This window comes from Equus asinus, chromosome 24 (genome assembly GCF_041296235.1).
Source record: "Equus asinus isolate D_3611 breed Donkey chromosome 24, EquAss-T2T_v2, whole genome shotgun sequence".
In the NCBI taxonomy this organism is placed as follows: Eukaryota; Metazoa; Chordata; class Mammalia; order Perissodactyla; family Equidae; genus Equus; species Equus asinus.
Window position 1 is genome coordinate 54,269,784 of NC_091813.1, and position 25,175 is coordinate 54,294,958.

Below are 25,175 nucleotides of genomic sequence, written 5' to 3' on the forward strand. Positions count from 1 at the left end.
GAGGGATTTTAGGTATGCAGAATTTAATTGTCCTCATTAGAATCAGGCCAGGAGGCACACCTTTATTCTCATGAGAAGCCCAATAGTGTTTTTAATGATCACGATCAAGCATATTTGGGTTTTCAGCACCATCTGTACACAACTTCTTTCCTAGAACAGCATCCTCTGTTTCAGGAGCATGTAAATACATGCAATAATTTTGTTTAAGAAGTCTAGTTATTTTTCTTGACTGCATTTATCCTAAACTTTCCAGGATCGTTCCTTGTGGCACACCAGGTTTAATGAGCATGGCGGGAGAAGGCGTGCGTTACACCTTTTTGTATGTTTCTAAATCAGTGCTTTCATTCAGATTAATATTTAGGAGACAGCTTGTGCCCAGAAAATACACACCCTGATTCTGAGTCCCACTGTCCTTATAAAATATCCAACTTTGGACAGGATAAAGGGAAGTTTTTATTTTGTTAAGTAATCTGTATTTATCCTCTGTGTGTGTTCTTAGACTCTGGACTATTTTTTAAGGAAAAGAGTTTAAATTGTGTTTGTGACTAAAAAAGAGTGAAACAGGAAATGTAATAGGTGAAAAGTACTGAGGAATGAACGTTTGAGGGCTATGGGAGGCTTACATTCTTTGCTCTTTGCTGTGCAATGTTGCTTATCACAGATCGTTCATTCTTTCCAAGGAAAGGCTGAAAGTTCATTTGTTCTGCTTCATTGTGTTTAGAGATTAGCACGATGTCTTTAAAACAGCTCAGGGATTTTTGCTTTTTATCACCTCTAACGCACATTTTTATCAAAGGTTACAGGGGTTTTGTTTTGTTTTTAATAACTTTAAGAAGAATCCACACAGGTAGATAACAAAATCTCAACACTCTTAAGGAGCTTTAAAAGCTGCTTTTTGTGTTATTTTATTTAAACATAAGTATTTCAAAAGTTCTTGGTAAAATTTCATTGAGATCACTTTTACAGATTAAAAGATATATATATGTATATCAATAAACGTTTATTGAGCACATGTAAATTGTCCATATGATAACATACATCATATTTTTCAATTACGCTCATTATAAAGGTTATTTGTTTTCTTCCAACATTTGCAATTTAGTATTTCTTATTCTTTTGATTATGTGATTCTTTGGGAGGTGCATTTCATTCTTCTTTATTCCATCCTATTTTCCATCATTCAGTTTCTTCCATCACTTGCACTTCACATCCTTAAACTCATGATCAAAGAAAGATCTAGATTTTGTTTCAGTAAGCTTAAATTAACATCAGAGTTTGAAACAGCAAAAAAATCTGCAAAATTTTAAAATTGTTTATCTCAAATGATGAGAAAATATGCATTTTATGCTTTCTTATGCCTCATTCATTCCTGAATAATATTTATCAGATATGCAGCTACTGTTGGAGGATGGAATGGGAATATTTTAGCAATAATCCTATGATCTGAAGAGGCCTTGAAAAGAATCAATGAGTCTGCTCCACAACGTGGTAAAATCGGAGCTAAAGATCTCACGATAAAAAGTGATCTTTTCTTTTTGTGATGGTTTCTATAAAGATTTCAAAGTCTCTCACAGTAAGTGGTTTAATTGTCTTACATGCTTAACTGTCTTTCTTATGTCATATATGAATTTAATTCACAATTAAAGCCCATTTTCTCATTTCAGAAAATATGCTGAACAGCTGTTCCCCCTTCTTATTATAATCACCTTACATTTCTTAGCATTTCATTATTGTCACCCACTCCATTTGTTACTTTCTGGCATTAAATTTCCACTTTATATTTTTGGAACAAAATGGGGCACAAGTACTCATATCTCATCCCCAATACCTATAAAACATCACTGCCAGTGGACACTTCTGCCACCCGTTTATCCCTTTTCCGTCTTTAACTATTACATAGCCTACTAGGCAGAAGTCAGTGAGTGTTCATTTCTTTTTGCGTTTAACTAGTGTTTTGAAACAACTCCTCTCTACCAGTCACTACACTAAGCATGAGAGATACGAGCCAGAGAGACAAAGTCCCTGTCCTCAAGGATTTTACAGTCTAGTGGGAAAGGTAAACATTTAGACCAGTAAACCAACCTACATGCAATAGGGCAAGTGATGATAAGGTGCGCGGGAAAGAGTTAATGCAGCAGAGCTGAAGTGCTCCCCTCTTTTCTATCCCCAAGAGGGCTTGCTTCTGTGGAAGGCCTGGACATTGTGCCTCAGCTGGCTTCTCTGGGGAGAAACATGTCACGTGTGTTGTTGCATTTTGTTGCTGGAGGAATAGGCACGTCTTGTGCGACCACCAAAGGAAAGGACTTCAGAAGCCTATACCTGATCTCCTCCGGACTCCACCTGGTCCATCAGCTTCCCTCGTTTACCCTGCTCTGTAAAATGTTTCATGTAATCAACCACAACCTCAAGATTTCTAGTCCCATGAGTCCTTTCAGCAAATCACTGAATGAATAAGGTTGATCATGGGACTCTCCCCAAAACATAAGGTCAGTGAAAAAAAGCAAGTGAGTCAGGGGTCGAAGAATGATAGTAATGTGCTGTTTCGGACAGGATTGTCAGGGGGGCTCTCACTAATAAGGGGGCATTCCAGCAGAGGCCTGAACAAAATGAGGGACCAAGTTAGGCAAATATGTGAGGAAAGAATGTTCCAGGCAAGAACAAGTGCAGAGCTCATGGAAAAACAGCATGTTTGGTGTTTCCAGTACATCTATTCAGCATCTAGAGCTGAATGAGTGAGGTGGAGTGATGTACAGTATAGGTTAGAGAGACAGTCCAGGCACAGACCATGTTTAATGTAAAACAAACAAACAAAAAGGTAGATCCTACTTCTCAATACTTAATTAAGAAATCAAAGAATATATTTAAATGATTTCTGTTGAGAAAAGTAGGCCATATATTGGCATGTGAAACTTTTCTCACTAAATGAATCTGAGAATGCTCCTCAGTAAGTAACAACACTCTATAAATAAGAGAAATAAAGTTTTTCTCTTAGAGTTAAATGAATAAGATCCATATATTGTAAATAAGATCAACAGCCAGTGAGACAAAACCAAAAGATTACCTAAATATGTGACCATAGATTTTGAAAAGAGGCAAAAACTCAAGTCAAATTTATCTGAGAATAATTTCAAGGTTGTTACTTTGGCACACTATTTGAGAACTTACAGAGTATTTGATTCACTGAAATGGAGAACCACATCAAACCATCTTGGACCAAGGAAGCCAACACTTGTTTTACAGAGAATGAGGGGCAGTGTGCACCTATGACCATGGGACCCAGTTGTCCTGTTAAATACCACACAATCCAGAAGCTGCCAGACTATTATGGTAATGAAACAGACTTTTGAAGGGGCCTGTGAAGTATCAGCTTGGGGATGATACCCTGTAAGTATGGGAAGCTATCGTTCAGGATGCGATATATACCTGGTGCAGGGAAGCTGGTCCTTGTTGGATCTATGCTAATCTCCAGGGATGTCTGGAGTCATGGTACTGACCATTGGCCAAAATAAGGACAAAATGTAGTAGCTGCTGATTTATAATGATCTATCTAAAGTCTGAAAGTCCCCTGGAGGTGCCCTGTATCAGCTTGTTTACGTTGTTCATTAAAAATTTATTGAATGGTGGTTTGGACCTGAGTTAACTTGTTACACAGACCAGTAGGGTATAAACACCCCTCAGAAAACTCACAGCTTGGCTTTCCTAAGAACGAAGTAACTTGCACATATCTGGATAGTCCAAAATCCCAAGAGGAAGCGCACCCTGTGCAAAGGACCCAAGGGGCAAGGTACCCACAAATTTTTCAACCTTTCTCTGCTGGCTCCTTCTTTCTGATGCTGTATCATATCTTTTACCCTTAGTAAGGCCTGTGTGAGTATACCTTGTGGATTCTCAGCGAATATCTGACCTTGTACAGTTTCTGCACATTGTACATTAACAACCGTGTAGTAATGCTTTGTCTACAAAAAGTGAACCAACAGGCGGAACTGAGTGGTCAGCTTGCTCATAAATGAGCCTTCAATAAATAGTAACTATTTCTTCATTAATTAATTCAATAAATATTTATTGAGGACATATTTATCACAGATACTGTCACACAATGTCATGCAAGGAGGATATTGTGGTGAAGAAGGGCATACTGTCCTGCATTCAAAAGACTTGCTGTCTAATGAGAGGGTAGATATCGAACGACTTAAATTATTTTAGAATTGTTATAATAAGTGCCACAAAGACACTATATTTATTACTTATTATGCTCATTTTCATCACCAATAATCATTAAAAATGAATTTTTAATCTTTTCCAGACCACATACATAGGTGCATGACATGTATCGTATTATGTAGTATATTCTGTTATGAAATTTGAAATGTACAATGTTTAGACTTCAAAATTTTTCCGTAAAGGATTTAATAGCTCTACAGAATGTTTCTGAGGAATTAATAATGAAAATGTGACACTGACTTTTGAGTTTCCTGGCCTTTTCAAAGCCATCTTCAGAAGGAGAAAGCATCATGGGTAATGATGGCAAAATGTGAATTTAATCAAGAAATAAAATATCTGTATATTAAGCAAGGCATTGCATATGCTCAAGCGGGCAGCTTCAGCATTTAATCTCTTCTTTAAGGGAAGTTTATGACTACAATACAAATCAACTTTATTTTTATATGAGCAATTTAGAAAGAGAATGAAGGAGATTATACTGACCTTTGGAACAATATGGTTTCTATTCTTTACTTAGCTTCTCTGGTTTTATTCCTTGCTAAGTGACCTGGTGATACAAAGACAACAAGCGATTTATTATTTTTATTATACAACATTTCATATTACATAGAGATATTGTCATTGAAAAAATTGGCTTGTGCCTCCAGATGCAATAACACAATGACAGCTTTTATGATGAACTTCTTACTCACCAAGCTTCTGTGTCTGTTCTTCTAGTCCTTGGGTTACTGAAAACTACACAATTATATTCATTAGCAGTAGTCCTTCTTTATTAGTTATTTCTGTTTCTGGCTTTATTCTAATTTGCTTGTCAGTCATAACTGCAAACAATTTAGTGAAACAAATGATAGCCTGTCCCATTATTTGGATCCATATAATAAGACAGCTTTAGTATTAGTTCAAAAGACCCAATTCAAGTGGCTCAATTGTACGACTGTAGATTACAGTAAAAGTCCAAACTGCTATGGCCACTGGAAGTTTCTCTCATTTGACATTCAAGCTGCCATTTGCATTGTTTTAACTTAAAAACACAAGACAGTCCCATGGCATGACATTTGCTGGAATTGTGTGTAAAGCAATTTGGAAATTGTGTGATAGGTTCAAGTAATTTTAAAATAAAATCCCTAGCTTAACTGAAACGTAAAAAGTCTACCAGCTCATTACTGCAGTCTAGACGTGGACACGTTGTTTTATGACAGCATTGTAAAAGTGGAAGGACTACAATATGGTTTAAAAGTACAACAACTGAGAGAGCAGAGGTAATTGGAAAGCTTACTAGGGATTTAAAATATTACTGTTTTAATGGTCTTCAGCCATCCCCAAAGTAATTAATGACAGAGAAAAAAACCTTTGAACTTGACTTACTGTCAATAAGTGAGCAGTCCCTGATTTAAAACATTATAGATATTTCCACGCTTCCACAATGCAAAATTTTCTCAAAAAATAAATTACCTTAAGAAGATGCTTAAACGTTACTCACTTCTCTGAGGCTTCCCCAACATCCACCTCATCCTAGTTATTCAAATACTTAACTATTTAAAAAAATGTTATTTGATTGAATTCCAATACCACTTGCATACAGTTCGCTCAATTCCTTCTAAATAATTTACATATTTTCATTTATTTTAATAGGATTGTGTTTCCCCTTGTTTCACTTTTTATTTATTTATTTTCTTGGTGAGGAAGCTTGGCCCTGAGCTAACATCTGAGCCAGTCTTCCTCTGTTTTGTATGTGGGACACGGCCACAGCATGGCTTGATGAGTGGTGTGTATAACCTGTGGAAGCGGAGTGCGTGGACCCAACCATGACACGACCGGGCAGTTCCCTTTGTTTTGTTTTTTAAAGTTCAGTGATTATTATTGACTGACGGATATATGTCACACTTTCTATTACCTGACGCTTTAAGAGAAACTATATTTCACCCCACAAAGTAATTCTTTGAAATACACAATACTTAAACATTACCATTTTTCTCATTAAAGGTAAAGTTATGACTATCTTGATTGGGAGATGTAAACAGAACTTCAGTGAAGACACTTAAACATTCTAAGGCTTTAATATGAACGTATTTTGGAGAAATAAAATGGAAACCTTTCTCAATTGGGGTAGTTAACAAGATTGGGGAAGGGAAATAAATCAATATTTCTGGAATTAGTTTGGTTAACTTAAGCTAGTCATTATGGAAACGTGAACACTTAATGATGTGTTCTGCTAAATTCAGACCCACGCAAATCCTGTTAGAAAAATCAAATACACCATCGCATTCAACGGAATTTCTATTGAATTTTATATTGTATATATTTGTTGATTTTGGTGCTTTTAAACTAGTAAGATATATGGAGATTTAATATTATTCTTAATTTTATTTACAACTTTAACTTAACTGCATATTGTTGACTCTCAATATTCCTTACCTCTGATTTTCATTCTGACAAAAAATTGTGTATACTTTAATATATTTATCATAATAATTTGTTTTTCATAAAATGCAGGCATTTGATAGATTTTTATTTGTAATTGTTTGCCTGAAGGATTTATAATGATCAAAATGTATCCAATAGAATTTGTCATGCTTATCATTTGAAAATTCTATGTATTAAAATGTTTTTTATTCCACACAACAAATGTACATGCAGAGTGTCCTTCTGTCGAATTTTTCATGGTTTTCTCCATAGATATAAGGTGAAAAGTAAGCAATTCCCGGCTATCACGCTCAGTCTCTTGCCCTTTTGCTATGTTCTCACACGGCAGGGAGAGAGCAAGTGAGCTCTCGAGACCTCTTCTTATAAGGACACTAATCCTATTAGATCAGGGCTACACCTTTGCAATCTCGTTTAACCCTAATTACTTCCTTACTCCAAATACAGCCACATGAGGAGTTAAGACTTCAACACAAGAATTTTAGGGGGACACAGTTCCATCCATGGCACCATCCATATAATTTCTTTGGTGAAATACCTGTTCAAATGCTGTGCCCCTTTGTTTTTACTGTGGTTGTTTTCTAATTACTCAATTGTAAGTCCTCTTCATATATTCTAGATACAAATCTATGTCGTATATGTGTTTTGCAAATATTTTCCTCTAAGCTGTGCCTTGTCTTTTCATTTTCTTAGTGGTCTCTTTTGAAGAGCAAAAAATTTAAAGTTTGATTAACAATCTGTTGAATTTGTCTTTTATAAATCCTGTTGTTTGTATATATTAAGAAATCTTTTCCAAACCCAAGGTTTCTAAGATTTGATCTTATATTTTCTTCTAGAAGTTTATAGTTTTTAATCTCACATAGAGGCCTATGGTTCATTTTGAGTCAGTTTCTGTATATGTGTGAATGAGGTAATTGTGGAAGTTTTGTTTTGTTTTGGTACGGGCCTTCTAAATCTTCCAACATCATTTGGCTGGATCATCTTTCCCATTGAATCAATTTCACACCTTGGTCAAAAATCAAGTGACGTTAATATATAGGTCTATTTCTGGGCTCTATTCTGTGCTATTGATCTTTCCTTTAATATATGACCCACACAATCTTTATTTCCGTAGCTTTATAAATGTTGAAATAAGGTAGTTTTAAGTCTTCCAACCTTGTTCATGTTTTTCAAAGATCTATTGGCTACCTATGACTTTTGCATTTCCAGGTAAATTTTAAAATCAGCTTGTCAACTTCTTTAAAAAATTCCCATTGTGGTTTTGATTGGAATTTGATTTAATATGTAGACCAATTGTAGAAGAATTAACAGCTGAACAATATCGATTCTTTGACCTATGAGCATGGTGCATCTCTCCCTTTAGGTCTTATTTAATTTCTCTCTGCAATGTCTATACATTTCGGTGAACAAGTCTTGCACATCTTTTGTCAGATTTATTCATATATGTTTCACATTTTCTTGCATTTATAAATATTTTTAAAAGTTTAATTTCTGATTGCTTATTGCTAGAATAGAGAAATACAATTAATTTTTGTATATTGTTCTTGTATGCTACAGCCTTGCCAAACTTAGTTAATTCTAGGAGCTAATATTCTGTCCTGCTAACTCATTCCCTTTTGATCTCTTGGGACTCTTAGCTCTGGAATATGCTGGGTTCCACTTTAATTTTTCTTTCCTGAGCCATCACCTGGAATGTCTCTCTAAGCAATAAGCCACAGCAATCATAGGGCTTATCGCCTTTGTTTCTCGTCCTTTGTTTAATACCCAGTGTCTTACAATCTATTGTTTTATAAATTTTGATCATTTTTGTTTGTTTCAGGAAGGAAAATAAACATCCATCTCTGTAGCTCCAACTTGGTTGGAAGTATGATCCACAACATTTACATTTAAGAGGATTATTGATTTAATATTTAACTCTATCATCTTGCTCTTGTTTTCTATTTGTAGAATCTGTTCTTTGTTCCTTTTTAAATGTTTTTCTAACTTCTTTTGGATTAAATGACTGCTTTTTCAATAATTCCATTGTATCTCCTCTGTTGATTTATCAATTTTAACTCTTCGTTTTGTTGTTTTAGTGGTTGATTTAGTGTTTATAGCAGTGATGCAAACTTTTTCTGCAAAGGGCCAGAGAGTAAATATATTCCAGTTTTTCAGTCCTATAGACTCTCTCATGACTACTTAGTTATGCTGTTGCAGCATGAATGCAGCCATAAATAATCAGTAAAGAATGGACATAGCTTTATTTTGATAAAACTTTATTTATAAACTCATGTGATGGACCGGATATGGCCTGCGGGCCTAGGTTTGCCAACCCCTGGATTCTAATGGACATCTTAAACTTAACTACAGTCTACCTTCAAGTGATCATATACCACTTCATATACAGTACAAGAATCTTAAAAAGCGTACTTCCCTTTCTCCCCTCCCAGCATTTTTGCTATACATTTTACTATTTTATATATATTAGAAAGTCTAGCTTTCGTATATCTGTAAAACTATTTATTTCAGCATAATTTCTGAAAGATTTCTGCTGGGTATATAATTCAAGATTGAAAGGTTTTATTTTTCAGTAATTTAAAGATGTTGCTCTATTGTCTTTCCTTGCATTTCTTGTTTTTGACAAGAAATCCATTGTCATTCTTATCTTTGTTACTCTGTGCATACAGTATCTATTTCTCTGGCTACTTTTATGATTGTCTGTGATTAATTTATAGCAATTTGATTGTGATGTGCTTTATTGTAGTTTTCTTAATATTTCTTGTGCTTGGTTGAGGTTTGCTGAGATTCTTGCATCTGTCAATATTGAGTTTTTGTCACCTATGAGAAATTACTGTCCATTCTTTTTCTTTCTTTTGTCTCACAGCTCATTGGTGCTCTGTTTATTCTTTTCAGATTGTTTTTCTGTGTGTGTTTCATTCTGGATGCAGCTTTCTGCTATGTCTTAAAAGTAACTAAGGGGCTGGCCCGGTGGCGCAGTAATTAAGTTCACACAGTCCCCTTCCATGGCCCAGGGTTCGCTGGTTCAGATCCCGGATGCAGACATGGCACCGCTTGGCAGGCTATGCTGTGGTAGGCATCCCACATATAAAGTAGAGGAAGATGGGCACAGATGTTAGCTCAGGGCCAGTCTTCCTCAGCAAAAAGAGGAGGATTGGCAGCAGATGTTAGCTCAGGGCTAATCTTCTTCTTCTTCAAAAAAGTAACTAAACTTCTTTTCTATTCTCTAATCTGTCATTAATCTCACTCAATGTATTTTTCATCTTAGGCCTTGTAGTTTTCTTCTCTTGAAGTTTAGATTTGGTCTTTCTTATATCTTTCTTTGCTCTACCAAAATTTCTGAACATATGTAATATAGTTATAAGAACTGTTTTAATGTCATTCTCTGCTATCATGTTTGTTCTGACCTCGTTTCCATTGATTAATTTCTTTCCTCTTTCTTAGTCACGTTTCTCTGCTCCTTTCTGTGTCTGGTAAATTTAGTTTGTGTGGCAGGCAGATCTTAGATGATCCCCAAAGATCCCTGCCTCCATTATGCATGTCCTTGCATATTCCCCTCCCCCTGAGTGTACGCTGGCCTAATGACTTGCTTCTGACACATAGAATATGGCAAAGGTGATAAAATGTCACTTCATGATTAATTATGAGAGATTGTAACATCCGTCTTGCTAGCCAACTCTATTGCCCTCTTAGCTTACATACTTTGAAGAAGGAAACCATAGTGTTGGAGAGGCCTCTGTGGCAAGAAACTGAAGGCAGCTTCTAGTGAACAGTGAGGAAATAAGGTGACCAGCTGAACAGCTGCCTTCAAGGTGCTGTGCTGAATCCTGCCAATCACCACGTGAGCTTGGAAATTCATTGTTCCCTAGTTGAGCCTTAAGAGAACCAGAGCTTACAGGATACCTTCTCAGCCTGTGAGAGACCCTGAATTGGGTGGATAGCTAAGCCACGCCCAGAATACTGATGCGCAGAAACTATTTTTAGCTTTTGAATTTGTCATGCAGTTTTTTATGCAGTAATAGATAACTAATAGTTTTCTTGGCAGATTTTGTGAGATTTACCTTTTTTGATGTTGTTTTCCTGTAAATATTCCCAGACTTTGTTCCGGAGATGCTGTCAAGTTTCTTAGAAAAAGCTTGATCCTTTTGGGTCTTGCTTTTAAGATTTGTTAGGCGGGACCAGGGCAATGTTGAGTCTAGGACTGTGTAGTTCCCAGTACTGAGTCAAGACCCTTCTTAGTATTCTGCCAAATGCTCGGTGATTGTGAAATTTTCTAGTCGGGCTGGCTGCAAAAGGCATTAATCCCAGCACGCTGTGATCACCTTTAGGTAGTTCTTTCTCCAGCCTCAGGGATTTTGCTCACATGTACGAGTACGTCAGTTCTCAGCTGAATACTTGAGGGTGATTCTCAAGTTATTGGATAAATGCTGCATCCACATTATTCTTCAGGTGCACAGGCTTTGACTCGCACTTTATGGACTCTCCGGAAGGTCCCTAGAGGGGTTAAACCAGTTACCGCAGAGATCACTTGCTTATTAGCATACCGTATATTGGCTTCATATCCTGCCCTGTCTTGGTTCTCCATTCAACGACCAGCATTTCCTGAGATTGCCTCCCAAACAAACAATTTGCACTCAAACTGTGTTCAGCGTCTTTTCATGAGAGAATCCAACCTAAGACAAACCCTTATGTTAGTGTTACATTATTGTTATTCAACCCCCAGAAATGATCACTGTTTTACTCAATCATTGTATGTTTAAATTTGTCACATGCATATTATTTTATTTACTCACCATTCCTTTTCATATCTAAGACCTTTCTTTTAGGATCTTTTTCCTTTCCCACTTTCCCATGCAGTACATTCCTTAGATGTTTCTTTAATGGATACTGTTTGTAATCAACTTTCTCAGGTTTTTAGACTATGTTCCCAAGATACAGGCTAGTTAATTATACAATTACTTGTTAATAGTTAAACTCTCTCAGCCTTTGAAGCTTTTACTCTATTCTTTTGTATCCAACTTGCTGTTAATAAGACAGTCAGTCTAATTGTTATTTCTTTGTATGTTGTTTAGCTTCTCGTTCTGGAAGCTTATAATATCTTCTGTCTATCTTTGGTATTCTTCAGTTTCACAATAATATCTTTAGGTGAGAATTTCTTCCTTTCTTTTCTCCTTCCTTTATTATTGTTTTTTAATTCTTCTTCCTTTATTATTATTTAAATTCCTGCTTGGGAAATATTGGGCTTCCTGAATCTGAGGATAGATGTTTATTGTCAATTCTGGAACATCCTTAGAGTTATCTCTTGGATCTTGCCGATCTTATACTTCTTCTCTTATGTCTTTCTGAAACTCCAATTATAAGGCTGTAAATCTCACACCATCTTTTATATTTCCCAACTGCTCTTGCATATTTTCCATATCTTTATCTCTCTGTGATGAATTCTGGAAAATTTCTTCATTCATCTCTATCTTTTCTTTAATCCATCCTTTGTGTTTTTAATTTCAATAATTATATAGCCCCTATCTAGTAGTGATATTTTATTAATTTTTAAATATGCATTTTTAATTCTGTATTCACTTGTTTTCGTATTATATTTTCAAGATTTCACTTTATTTCTTGAATCCTGTTAGACATTTCTTTTATGTTTGGTTTTTAATAGTGCCAATATTGTCATTTTTACAAAATCACTCCATTTTGACTTGTTTCCGTTGATTCCTGAGGTTGGTACCTTGCCTCTTCATATTGAAAGCCCACATTCCTTAGAGACTTATAAAAGAAAATTCTTTGAGATTGACTTTAAAATATGCTCCTCTAGACAGTGTTTCAGTTTGCTTCTGCTGGGTGCCTGGAGTACCACCAACCTGGAACCACTTTCAGCAATACATTCAGCTTGGAGAGTTGGGGATTACATTGGTAGCATGATTTCAGTCCCAAAACTCATGAGAAGTAGCCTGTGGTTATGAATTCAAGAGAAGATAAACTCTTCACACACAGCGACAAAGCTAAGTCAGGCAAGTTGCATTGGAGTGTTTGTTTTTGGCACGTGTTTTGTTCTGATTCATCTTTTCACCGAATGTGTGGTCCTTGATGGTTCCAACTTTCACTGATTTCTGTTTATAAACCTCCCATGTCCATGCCTCCTGACTTGCATGATCAATTAAAATTAAATATTTAGATTATTGGACATCATGTTCTACCTTTGTTTGCATACCCCCAAAAGAATTTTGATAGATTATAAATCTATGATTTCTAAAATTTTTCAACCTAAATTTTAAATGCTTGCAGGATATGCAATCTCTTGTATTTTAATGTTGAGATTTCAGAATAAAACTGTTACTTCACTCTTTTAAATGTGTTCAATAGAGTCTAAGTGAGTTACCCACCACTATCCATGTAAAAGTTTATTGTAATGTTATATTTTAACATTCATAAATCTTACATTGTTTTTTATGCTAAGACAGTCCCATGTGTAGCCCCAACTGTTATGCAGAGATTCCACAATCTATGGTGTGGGTTAGAAATGGATTTTATTTGGGGGAAGCTAACAAGGCCAAAGCCAGCAACACAGAGGGCATTAGCCACTATCTTCCCATTGAGAGAAGAGCAACGTGCAATATGGATTATATTCCAGTGAATGGAATTCTGTCTTATTTTTCTCCTTATAGGGAAAAGGTGAGAGCAACCTTATCAGTGAAGAGTCACATGAACAACTTGCATACCTACAAGCCTGGATTTGAATGACAGCATTTTCCAAAAAAATACCTGGAATATCAGCTGCTCATCACCTGGAATCTTGAGGCCAATGGGAAATTTTAGACCCATCTAGGGATGCAAAGCCACTAGTCCCATTGGAAACTCATTTCTGATATAATGAGAAAAGAAGGAAAGAATCCAACTTAGCTCATGGACCAAGTGATCCCGTGTAAGTACCTTGGATCATTTTCAGTCAACCCTGTGCCTTCCTTCACCATCTCATATTTGCATGGCATTTCCTACACAGAAATTTATCTTATTATGCTATATTTTATGCATGAACTTTTTTGTGGCTCTCTCTATCATATGTCTCTTTAACTAAATTATATTTATAAATTGAAATTGATTTTTCATTCCTATAAAGCTCTAAATGTTAAGAAATTTCCTTTATGTTAAATTACTGTACAATTATTAACAGTACACAATTGATTAAAACGTGAAAAATAAAATTTTACTGGAAATGTATTACTTAATGAGATAGATGTCTCAAAAATTAATTCATGCCCTCATTGATGAATATGACATTGAGAGAAGAAAGCAAGTTTCAATGGAAATTAACAGCAAATGGAAAAAGAGCATATGGGCCACCAATAAATCCAGGGCTTACAAAACATGAATTATTGATTGCTGTTAAGTATATTATTTACAGTAGAATCCTCAATATATTCCAACTAGATTAGTATAAAAAATAAAAACATGAAATACATAAATAATCAAGTAGACCATTAGTTGACTAATGCTAATGAGCAGACTTCCACCCAAGTAAAAATATGCATAAGAATTTTTCAGCATCCAGTCATTTGTGGCCAAAACTTAATGAAAATTTTCCTCTTATAAGCATCAACAAATGTCTAAGTTAACTTATCTCTGATATATGATTTTTGAATCAAAGATATAACTGTGATATGTCAAAGTAATGGAAATTTTTTACCTTCTCCTATTTGAAATTATGCAGAATAAGCAGCTGAGGCAGTTAGCTGATTACAGAGATCATGCAGACAAGATTATTTTGGATCATCCTTTTTTAATGTTTGTTTTGTTTTGGATCTTTTCTTTCCTTTTTTTCTTTTCTTTCCTTTTAAAAAAAGAAAACTTCAGAAGTTTTGTTTACATACTTGGACAATTAATGCAATAAAATTCAGGTGTGTGACCACAGGCACATTCTCATGCAGGTGAATTTGGGGAAAAAAATACAGATGGAAGTTAATGTGGAAATTGATTTGCTTAAAGCTGCTTTCCATGCCCACATCTACTGGGAAGTCTTAGAGTAATCTGGAAGCAAACAGTGTATACAGTTTGAAGACGTCTACTCTGAGCCCCCAGGATCAGATGGACAAAAGGCTACAGTGCACTTCAAACTGCATTTAGTGCTTTGCTTTTGTACTGTCTTGTAATTTTTTGGTCTCTAAGGATTTTCCTTACTTTCCTGCCATACCGGCATGTTAGTGCTCACTAAGGAAGTTAATTAAAAATGTGATTATATAATTCTTTTTTAAAAAAATTGAGAATTTTTTTAACTGGAAGCTTTTTTTTTTTTAAAGGAGAGAAGGAGGGTAGCTAATATGACAACATACATAAAACAGAATATACTTCCATGTTATTTTAAAAGGAAGTTAAATATGTAAGTTAATTTTTAATTAGTATTTCAAAAATCGTTATGTATTTAGGTTCTCTCAAAATCCTTAGGTTAATTGCTCATTCAGATATATTTGAAATTCACAAGAAAAAAATGTGGTAACTTAATCAGTCATCAATTCTTAAGTAGGCTATTGCTATATGCCCAGCATTTGTTAAGGTTTGTTAAAGTTGAGGTTTTAAATGAGAGACAGAATAGTGTCAAATTTGTGATATGTACTAAGGATCGTCACTCAAGCGGCTTTTTAGGACAACAGAGATTAATTTTTCAAGGTCACCTGGTCATTGAATCTTCTTTGTTTTTTCTTTCTGATGATAACATGAGTCTAATGTGTGTATACATTCCCTCGAATGGAAGATGGTCGGTATAAGATCATTCAGGATGTAACATGTGAATATAAAAGAGCAGTGATGTCTAAGAAATAGCTTTCAGCTGTGTGACTTTGTCAGAGATTCTAGGGACCAAGAAAACTACTTTAAGATGCTATGCATATGTTCTTGTCTTGTGTGGCTACTACACTTGAGATAAGATTTTCTATTCCAGGCAATCAGATGAGGTGCTCAAAATCAAGGGATATGAATGGGTTTCGCCTCAACTTATTAATCCATAACTACCTCACAAGCTTCAGGTGATATCAGAAATGGGTTTGGAGTGACAATCATGACTCCTATGGTTATGCCTAAGGGGGTCAGAAAGCTACAGGAGAGAATTGTGAGCTAAGAATATCTCTTGGAGGGAGACCAGCTGACAGAGGCGTTTATGACACCGAGTTTTTGAGGAGGGTTTTGTGGGAGAATTATATTGAGTGGCATTTGGCACCATTCACCTCCTTCTGACTGAGAGAGTTAGTGGATAATTAACCTAATTGCTTGGGTCTCTCTAAGCAGTAAAAACCTATCAAGGATCCCCAAAGGCAGTTGAAAATGCAAGGGGATGGGTAATCCTTCACATATAAGGCAGAAATATCAGAGTGGATGAATGCAGCTGAGAAAACTCTGCGTCCCTTTATCAAGTCAATTGTCCCTGTTTTATCTGGATTGAGGAAGAGCCTGGCTCCAATGTAAAATGTGTTCTTGTTAGAGAAGTCTTTACTACAGTGGTGTTGCTTAACGACGGGGATGTGTTCAGAAAAATGCATTGTTAAGTGATTTCGTCATTGTGTGAACATCATAGAGTGTACCTATACAAACCTAGATGGCATAGCCTAGTACACATCCAGACTATATGGTACAAATCTTATGGGACTATCATCATATGTGTGATCGTTGTGGACCAAAATGTTGTTATGCTGCGCATGACCATTCTGACCTCAATGAATAATGCTTAATTGAAAAGAATACAACTGCATTATAATATGGATGGCATTATCATCCTCATTTTACAGATAGGAAAATGAGGTTGAGAATGGTAAGGTGTGCCCAAAGTCATATAGCTGGTAAGCGGTAGAACAAGCCTCATTCAAGAGTCTGTGTACTTGACCACAGGGCGTGCTGCCCCATTTTCCCAGGACCTATGATACCTGGATATATGACCCACCGAGTTTCAAAGGAATAGACCTTGTGGAAGTGGATTTTGATTGTGGAAATGGATTTCCTTGTGGAAATGGAATATTGATTTAAAACTCAGTAGAAGAACCCTTACTATTCAATGATGTTATAGCAGAGTTTAGGACTGAACTAGAGGAAAACATAATTTCCACAAAGCAGGAAAGCTGAAGGCAGATATATTATTCCGTAAATCTGGGAAAATCCCATGGATTTTACCTTGCTGGCACTTACTTTCATACAAGGACTAAAAGAGCCCTTAAATGATTGATGTAAGCTTCATGCAGTTACAGAGTAATTGAAATTTCCACTTCTGATAAGACCCTACATTGGGTGAATAATGTCACCAAAAGCTACGTATGTATATATATTTGTACTTGAGTCTTGAAGGTGGAGGAGACAGGGATTTGTTTATGCTGAATCTGCCCCTAGCTGGTGGTACCTCTCTGATTCTGATAAAATGATAGATTCTTGTCTTGAGAGATCAAGAAAGTAAACTAATGTTTTACGGATTGTGTGTTGGCAGGACAATGGGGCACAGCACATTCTCTTTTCCCAACTGTAATCCATCTGATAAAAATCAGGAGCCCATTACCACTCCTGAAAAAATGGAGTGGGTTGATTAAAATGGCATTCTAGGAATAGTGATGTGGAAATAAATTGCAGGCCCCATTGAATTCTCAGAGAGATTAAAGTTAGGTAAAGAAATAAGGAATTTGCTATCATGGGACAGTTACTTCGACTAAGAGTAGGTATTGAGAATGGAAAAGATACTGCAAATAAAATGCAGTAGAATGAATCATGGGTTAACATTGACAAAGAACAACGAGAAAGAAAATCCTGAGAGTAAAGTCCAAACAATTAAATGTTATAGAATCTCCACAGCCAAGGATCTGAAGAAGGAAAAGAAGGAACTAGTAAAAAAAAAAGGTGGGGGAAATCACAATTCAACTAATTATTTCCTCATTAATAAATTCAAGAAATACTTAATTCCTACTTCACTCCAGGAATACCTCCAGTTTCTGAGGCTACAGCAGTGACTTAAAAAATAAGAAGACAAATTTCTTACCTTTATGGTGCTTACACCGTGGTTGAAGGAAGAGACAATAGATAATCATAAATAAGATAGATGGTGAAAGGTGCAATGAAGTCAGAGGGATAGTGATGAACAAAAAAAGAGCATAAGTGTCTCAGAAATGAAGAGTTTCTATAACTCTCTGATTTATTCCAAAGTAATTTGCTTTAAAACTCTGAAAGAAATTGAAATTGGTTTAAAATTAAGATCAGAGGCAATTAAGAATTATATTTTTTAAAGACTTAACATGGAAAATAAGCCTTCTAACAACGGTACTGCTTCAGGCTATGGATGTTCCCCTCCATTATATCTGAATCTCTGGGCCCCTCATCCTAACATTTTGTCTTGGAAATTTGTTTGCTCTCTCTAGCACATTATGTAATGTCCTCACTCATCTCCTTTCAGCTTCGTTCCTCAAAGAGTTTTAATTTGCATTGAATACAAGTCTGTGATTCTGACAGCCTTCATTTCTTTTTATATCTCAGCTACTGTGCATTTGCCAAAGCTGGATAAAAGTCAGGAGATATGACTCCTGTCCCATTTTTGCCACTTGCATATTTGAAACCTTGGACAAATCATGTAAACACTGTGAATCTATTTTATCATCCATTAAATGGGGATAATAGTGTCTAACAACAGCTATTGAAGGAATCAAATGAGAAGCTATGTAGAAAAGTGTTTTGTAAACTGCAAAATTCAATGCAAATATAATAGATTATTTTTTTACTACATTCCCTTGCAGTGGCTTGCCAGTGCTTCTTAATGCTAATGCACTTGAGTAAGATTAATTTTGGTTTTCTCCACTGCATCCTCAGACTTCTGCTTTCTTTTAAATTCTTCAGCATTGCAGGTTAAAGGAGATACAGCGGTATGTATACAAAAAGTGCCATAACTTATATTAACACTTCCCTTTAATAACTTCTTTTTTAAAAATTCTATGACTTGTAACAGAAATTTGGGAGTTCCTATCCTCTTCTATCAAACTAGTTCTGCTTCATGGAAATCTGGACGCTATTTACATCCCTAGGCCACTTTCATTGCACATATGATATTCTAATGCTGCTCAACTGTAAGTGGCTGACTTTGCAGTCTTATTATTTGTGCCAGTTTTCAGCATCTCTTCCACATTCTTTCCACCAACGGCATATGGCTTTGCATGGTCTATTCAGTAAATACTCATAATTATTCCACTGAGCTTTGGTGACGATGAATGTGTGTGTTAGTGGAGATAAATTGTGCAATCTGCAAGGAAAACAAAGATGAAGCTTTGCTTGGCTATTTTTACTCATTTTGTGGTGGAGGCAGATGCTCTACTCCATACCGAAGCAGGGCATCGCTTTGGGGGGAGGGAGGCTGAGTGCATCTCATGCTTTGCCTCTTCCTCGTTTGTGCTTCATGACTGATTAGCATGCCTTTCACAAACACTTCTGATATATGGATGTAACTACTTTCCATGCAAGGTTATAAGAACAAGGTAAGGCATACAAAGGAGTATTCTTTACCATAGGCAAAAACTAAACTAAGTCTGAAAGTAAACATTGCATGATACAACATCAAAATATTTTAATATCTCGACTAAATATTAGAAGTCGCTTTCCTTCTTATGTTCTGACACAGCGAACATTGAGTCAGATGAGGGGGTAGCTAAAGTTGTCTCAGCAACTCATAAAGTGTTTTTTGTTCATTCATTTTTCACTTTTCCTCTGCTGACCATTCCCCTCAAAACTAATAGAGAAAAGCATGAAACTGCTCCTTTCTAAGTCTTACTGTGGAATTAAATAGCAACAAATAGCTTCCCAGGAAGCTAGAATTACTAGTGTCAAAAAAAACCCACACGCCCAATTATCAGTATTTCATATTTCTGAACACAGCTAAATATGAGGTGTGACCCAAATTCATTTGTGCATTAAAGCTGGAAATATACTGAGATTTTCTTTTCTGTGAGAAAATAATTCTTTATCAGAAAAAGGATGAAACGGCTTTAATGTGGATTTACTACAGCCATTGCTGTTCTGAGGAAATCTTCACATTTTTCGTTTGAACCAAAAAGAAACCATCAAGTCACAGAAGGAGCGAGTGAGCCCTTTTATACAAGCTTGAGGTCTGATTCAGTAGAAATGTATCCACAAATTCTATGAACAAGGACATGAAGGGCTGTGTTCACTGGATCTGCAGGTTCATAAGAGCTAACAAAGCAAAAGGGAAAGAAAGAAGCATGCTATTCTTTTGAAAAATTCTTTAGATTCTAGCAAAGTCATTACAGAACACCAAGAGTACATTCAGGCACAATATGATAATGCTCAACCTTTACGACTAGCTCTAGTTGATAAAAATGACCACATCCTCATTTTCCTCCTCAAACTCCCAGAAAGCAGTAAAAGTTCTACCTTATTTTAATGCCCACCAGCCACCCAGCTAAATTATGTCAGGTCATCCCAGTTATAATATGCAGAATATTAGTATTTTGAGGGAGGTAGGGAGATAATTCTGAACTAAACGATACTTTTATATAAAAAGCCCTGTATAATCATTTTTTTCTAAAGTTCTCTAAATAAGATAACAAATGATTTTCCTCAGCAAGCCCACTTACATGGCCCTTTATCTTCCTTTGGAACCTCTTTTGCTAGGTCAGATGGGGGTGTATGAAGGCAATGCAAAAGAAGGAAATGATGAGGAGGGAAAGTGGCCTCATTTACATTTGCTGCGTTCCTGGCCAGTAGCCTTGGCTCCAGATTCTGCTGGAGGCATTCCGGCTGTTTCTATGCACACTCGGCTGACTTCTGATGGACTGCTGAGGTCCTGCTCAAATAAAGTAATGATAGCTGTGGGCTACAAGGATGCCATTGCCGTTTTCCCCTTCTGTCTTTTGTTTTTGACCTTAGAATTAACAGTCTTCAGAGGGCTAATATCAACACTGATGGGTTCTGCAGTGCCCGGGGGATGCACTGTCAGTTCACTCATTAAGCAATGGTAGCCTCTCTTTGGAATTAGACAATTCTGTTGCTCCCTAAAAAAAACTCACGGACAAATTAAATTTCTAGTTTGTTTGTTTGCGTGAAAGCAGCAAAAGAAAGCCTCCTTTGACTCTAAGGTATAGTACACTGTGAGATATTTCCTTGGGTCTCAGGGACCATAGAGATATTTTGTACAGTAGGAGACAAACCAAAGCATGAGTGTTCCATTAAAAAGATCACATTGAACACATTTTGTGTGAGCAGAGCTATCCCATGATACATGGAGAAATGTTTGTCCTCTTTCATTTTTCATTTATTCATCATTGCCCGACTTCTTTCAAAATTGATTTAGGGCAATTTATCAAAATGGAATGAATGTGTCTTTAGTTCCTCAGAAACATATTTTGAGATAAATATTCATATGAAAGTGAAATATTGGAAGGAGTTCTCAACGAAAAACAATAGGAAGAGGGGAATTGGGACTTGGAAAAAAATGAGGTCAAATAAGAGTGTAATATTGAGCAAAGTCTATAAATATGTGCAGTTGTCCATTCCACGTGAGTTCAAACCACTTTTGATTGTCTTTCCTAATAAGTATTAAAGAGAACACGCATTTGTATATCAACTTGTATACCAAGTTCCAGAGGTCCTGTTGATCCGTTCTGGGAAAGACACCACCTCTAGAACAGCAGTGTGAGTAAATGGTCATAGAATCCTTTGGGGAAAGATTGGAAGAATCACTACCTTATACACTTACCATTTGTATTATAGAGTCCTTCCTAATGCACATTCAGATTCTCTTCTAATGCGTGGGCTCCGTTTCTTGGAACTGCTAGAGGATAGTGTCCTGTATTTGTATTACAGTAATTCAGTGTCTCTGTTCTCTAAAAGTTTAATGCTGCCACTTAGTCTCTGCTGTTCTGCAATCTCGTTATACTCATTATCACTAGAAAGCCTCGTTTCATAAATGCAATCTCTATCATTAACCCTAATCTGTAGAGGACAGCTCACACTGAGCTTCTTTACAATGCTAGCGCCCCCACCATCAAAGTAATCCTTATAACCTTAGTGAAAGTATCATCTTCTGAGCCCCATTAGAGAAAAAGACAAGTAGGAGAGAAGGTTGAGGTTATTGGGTCTTTCATAATTGATCCATCTAGAACAGCCACCTCTCTTAGGCCACCTTTATATCCCTTCCACAATTCTCTACTAGGGCATTTCTAACAGCACTGCTTGAGAATATGAACCACTACTTTTTCTAAGGTTTGAAGAGTCATCCTAATTACAGCCAATTATGATGACTAGATCAATAGCCTCAAGCAGAGGCTTGGTGGTTAGAGTAACAGAACTACACAAAGGGCTAAATTCAGAGCCTCAGCAAGTCTCTAATGCTAAAGTCTCAAGCCAATAGGGAAGGAGAAGAACTCCAAGACTTGAGATAGGGACTTCTGAACAGACACTAAAGAACATTGAACCCTAGAACCCTCTTGGTCTGCTAGAATTAACTGCTATAGGATAGTATAGGGGAGCAGAATTTGTCACCCCAAAATATGCCTCTTGGGCATAAGGATTATTTTGGACTGAGTATTTTTAAGAAACTGTAGACATAAGAAAATCTCTAGAAATTGAATAGAAGCTACCTTGTTTTTTTAAGATTCTTTTTTCTTCCCCCCAACCCCAGTACATAGTTGTGCATTTTTAGTTATGGGTCCTTCTAGTTGTGGCATTTGGGATGCCACCTCAGCATGGCTTGATGAGCAGTGCCATGTCTGCACCCAGGATTTGAACCAGCAAAACCCTGGGCTGCCAAAGCAGAGCGTGCGAACTTAACCGCTTGGCCATGGGGCCGGCCCCCAAAGCTACCCTTTTTTCAGAGACATTTACATGTTTAAGGGAAATCTCCATTGGTAAGGGTGTTTTACTTGATATAGCAGGAAGATGGGGATGACCTTACCTCTAGAAACTCTTAGCAATTCAGGCAGCAAGGACTTAAATCTGCATGACAACCTCACTGTTGTTTACTGTGCTTTTGCTGGTAACCTCCCATAACTGCCCACCCCCAACATCTCCTTTTGTCTTTAGCTGAAGATGGTATTTAAGATGAGGGCTTCTGCCGTTTCAGAAAGTTACTCAATTTTCCTAAGTCTCTCTCATGCATACAGGAGGTATACATGTTATTAAACTTCTGTTAGTTTTCCTCCTGTTAATCTGTTTCATGTCAATTTAATTCTTAGACCAACCAGAAGAACCAAGATGGGTAGAGGAGAAATTTTTTCCTGCTCAGTAATAGCAATGATAGGATAGGTCTGAGGACCATGCAGAAGATTCAACTGTGGTGGATGCCTTGCAAACTGAGAATTTCCTGCCTCTAGATGTGGCATCAACCTCTCTTGGCTATTAAATTACTAACTAGGTCAAGTTGCAGCGAGACCAGTTGGGAATGATAGGCCTTGCCAAAGGAATAAAGGAATTATTGACTGACAGAGCTACAGGAACTGACTAATATGTGATAGAAAGAATGGCAGAGCATGACTGCTAATGAATCTTGAGGGTGTCTTTCTCATAAAAGAAGAGGGAAGTAGGATGAGGAAGGTGTCAAAATTGACTTTAATGGAGCCATTGTAAAATGGAGTCAGAGCTGCCTTTCCAGAGAGACTACTTTGCTGTCTGAACCTTGGACTGGGCCAAACCCTTGGACTGGGCCAAAACGGCAATTGTTTTAGAAGCAATTGTTTTAGAAGTCAGCAGGAGACTCAGCTTGATCACAAAGTGAAGATGGTGGATTTTCTGAAGGTAGAATCGATAGTCAGTCAATGTTCAGCCAAGACTACCACTGTGCTTCCTCCTCCATTTTAACTTTACAACTAAAATTCTTTGTAATACAACCTCCCTTCTTTGCCTTTAAATCTCCTGACTTTGACTCCCTAATGGGACACTATTTGGGTTTCTACCTGAATTTGTGCTCCCTAAGTTGCAATTCTGAGACCCCAAATAAATTTTTTCCTTCTCTTGCAGTTTATGCCTTCTATTTGTTGACAAAGGGAAGGGGGCAGGTAAGCCTTGTTTAAAAGAAACCCACAGGCCCAGAATGGTGTCACTTGTGCTGATGTCTATGATGCCAAACATAGACTTAACACCTGATCTAATTGCAGTTTCAACCTTTCCCAGAAATGTAATCTTAATCAACTAGTCTGGAATTTTCTGGGCAAGCCCCAGTAATATAATCTGTCACATAGGTCCTTTCTGCTCCTGAGAGGAAGAAGAGGCAATCTACATGATAAAACTCTTAACTACTCACTCCCCCCAAAAAAGATATCCTGGCCTAAAAATAATCCTTGATTTTACTTTGCCAGTATTTCCCTTGCCCCACACTCCTGCCTATAATAACCTTCCGTTTTGTACAACCCCTCGGAGCGCCCTTCTACTTGCTAGATAGAATGCTGCCCATTCATGAATTGCCTAACAAAGCCAATTAGATCTTCAAATTGACTTGGTTGAATTTCGTTTCTTAACAGGCTGCATTATCAAGCAAAGTCCTGCTAAAGTTAACTCTGGCTCAATTTGAGAGAAGAGCTGTGAAAATAGGGTAGATCTCACCTCCAAATTGTCCACTCAGAGGGAAAAGGTATGGGTTATTTAAATCCCTATGCCCTTCAGGTATTGGTGAAAAGCTGCCCCTTTTAATCAAAAGGAATATGTAAATTTCCAGGCAAATTTGGCTCTCTGTGGGCAAAGGTAAAGAGGTTTCTAGCAGCCTGACAAAAAATTACTGATGTCGGCTTTTAAAATGAAAGCCCCATTGTGCATTGTGCATAAAAATGTTCTTGGGATTCAAGGGTATATGTGCAGAGCATTCACAGTATCAACCACAAAACTCTTTTTATTATGCTCCATGGTTCACGTGTAAAATGATTCCTGCATTCTGAGTGAGGTAAATTTCCATCACGAGTTGCAAAGGATGGTCAGAGGAATAATAATTACACTGCCAATTGATTCCATAGGTGACTGTTTTAATCTATTTTCAATGGACTGTGTACTTTTCTGGTTGTTTTGATGGGTTTGTGTTAAGATTAAGCCATTCATGATTTACAAGCAAAAGTGTGGGTGATTAGCACAAAGAAGGGTCTTGGTATGCAAACTGCAGCTGTGGAATAGATGCTTTGTTCTTCAATGTAAAGGCTTAATACAATCACAGCCTCACTAATTCTCTGCACTAAACCATTTAGTAAATGCCTTTCTGAGAAAACTAGTTGAGGGATGAGGGTAGGCACAGCCAGGGGTAGGTTTGTTCAGGAGAAAAAAACGGTAATAAAATTGGAAGAAATGAAGGCCTTGAGAATAGGCATTATTCTTTGTTAAATATTGAACCAAAGACACATTTAGCAGAAAATTAAAATATTGTTTCACCATGATGTTAAAATTTTTGTAGATTTCCATTCACTCACTAGTCTTCCAGTAGACAATATGATAGGCATGCATTTTCTAAAATTACATTATAGATCCATTTCTTTTAGCTATAAAATTAACTTAAATTGCATAATAGGGGAAAAGGACAAAAAATATGAATGCAGTAA

The 25,175-nt window shown here is 36.6% G+C and overlaps 1 long non-coding RNA gene across 1 annotated transcript in view; it reads right to left on the minus strand.

Annotated features, from left to right (window-relative positions):
* LOC139041847 (uncharacterized) overlaps positions 1-25,175 on the minus strand; it is a 257,958-nt gene that overhangs the window by 7,244 nt on the left and 225,539 nt on the right. The window contains exon 4 of the long non-coding RNA XR_011497854.1: positions 4,705-4,768. This is a non-coding gene — a long non-coding RNA (uncharacterized lncRNA). The remainder of the gene's footprint in view (positions 1-4,704; positions 4,769-25,175) is intronic.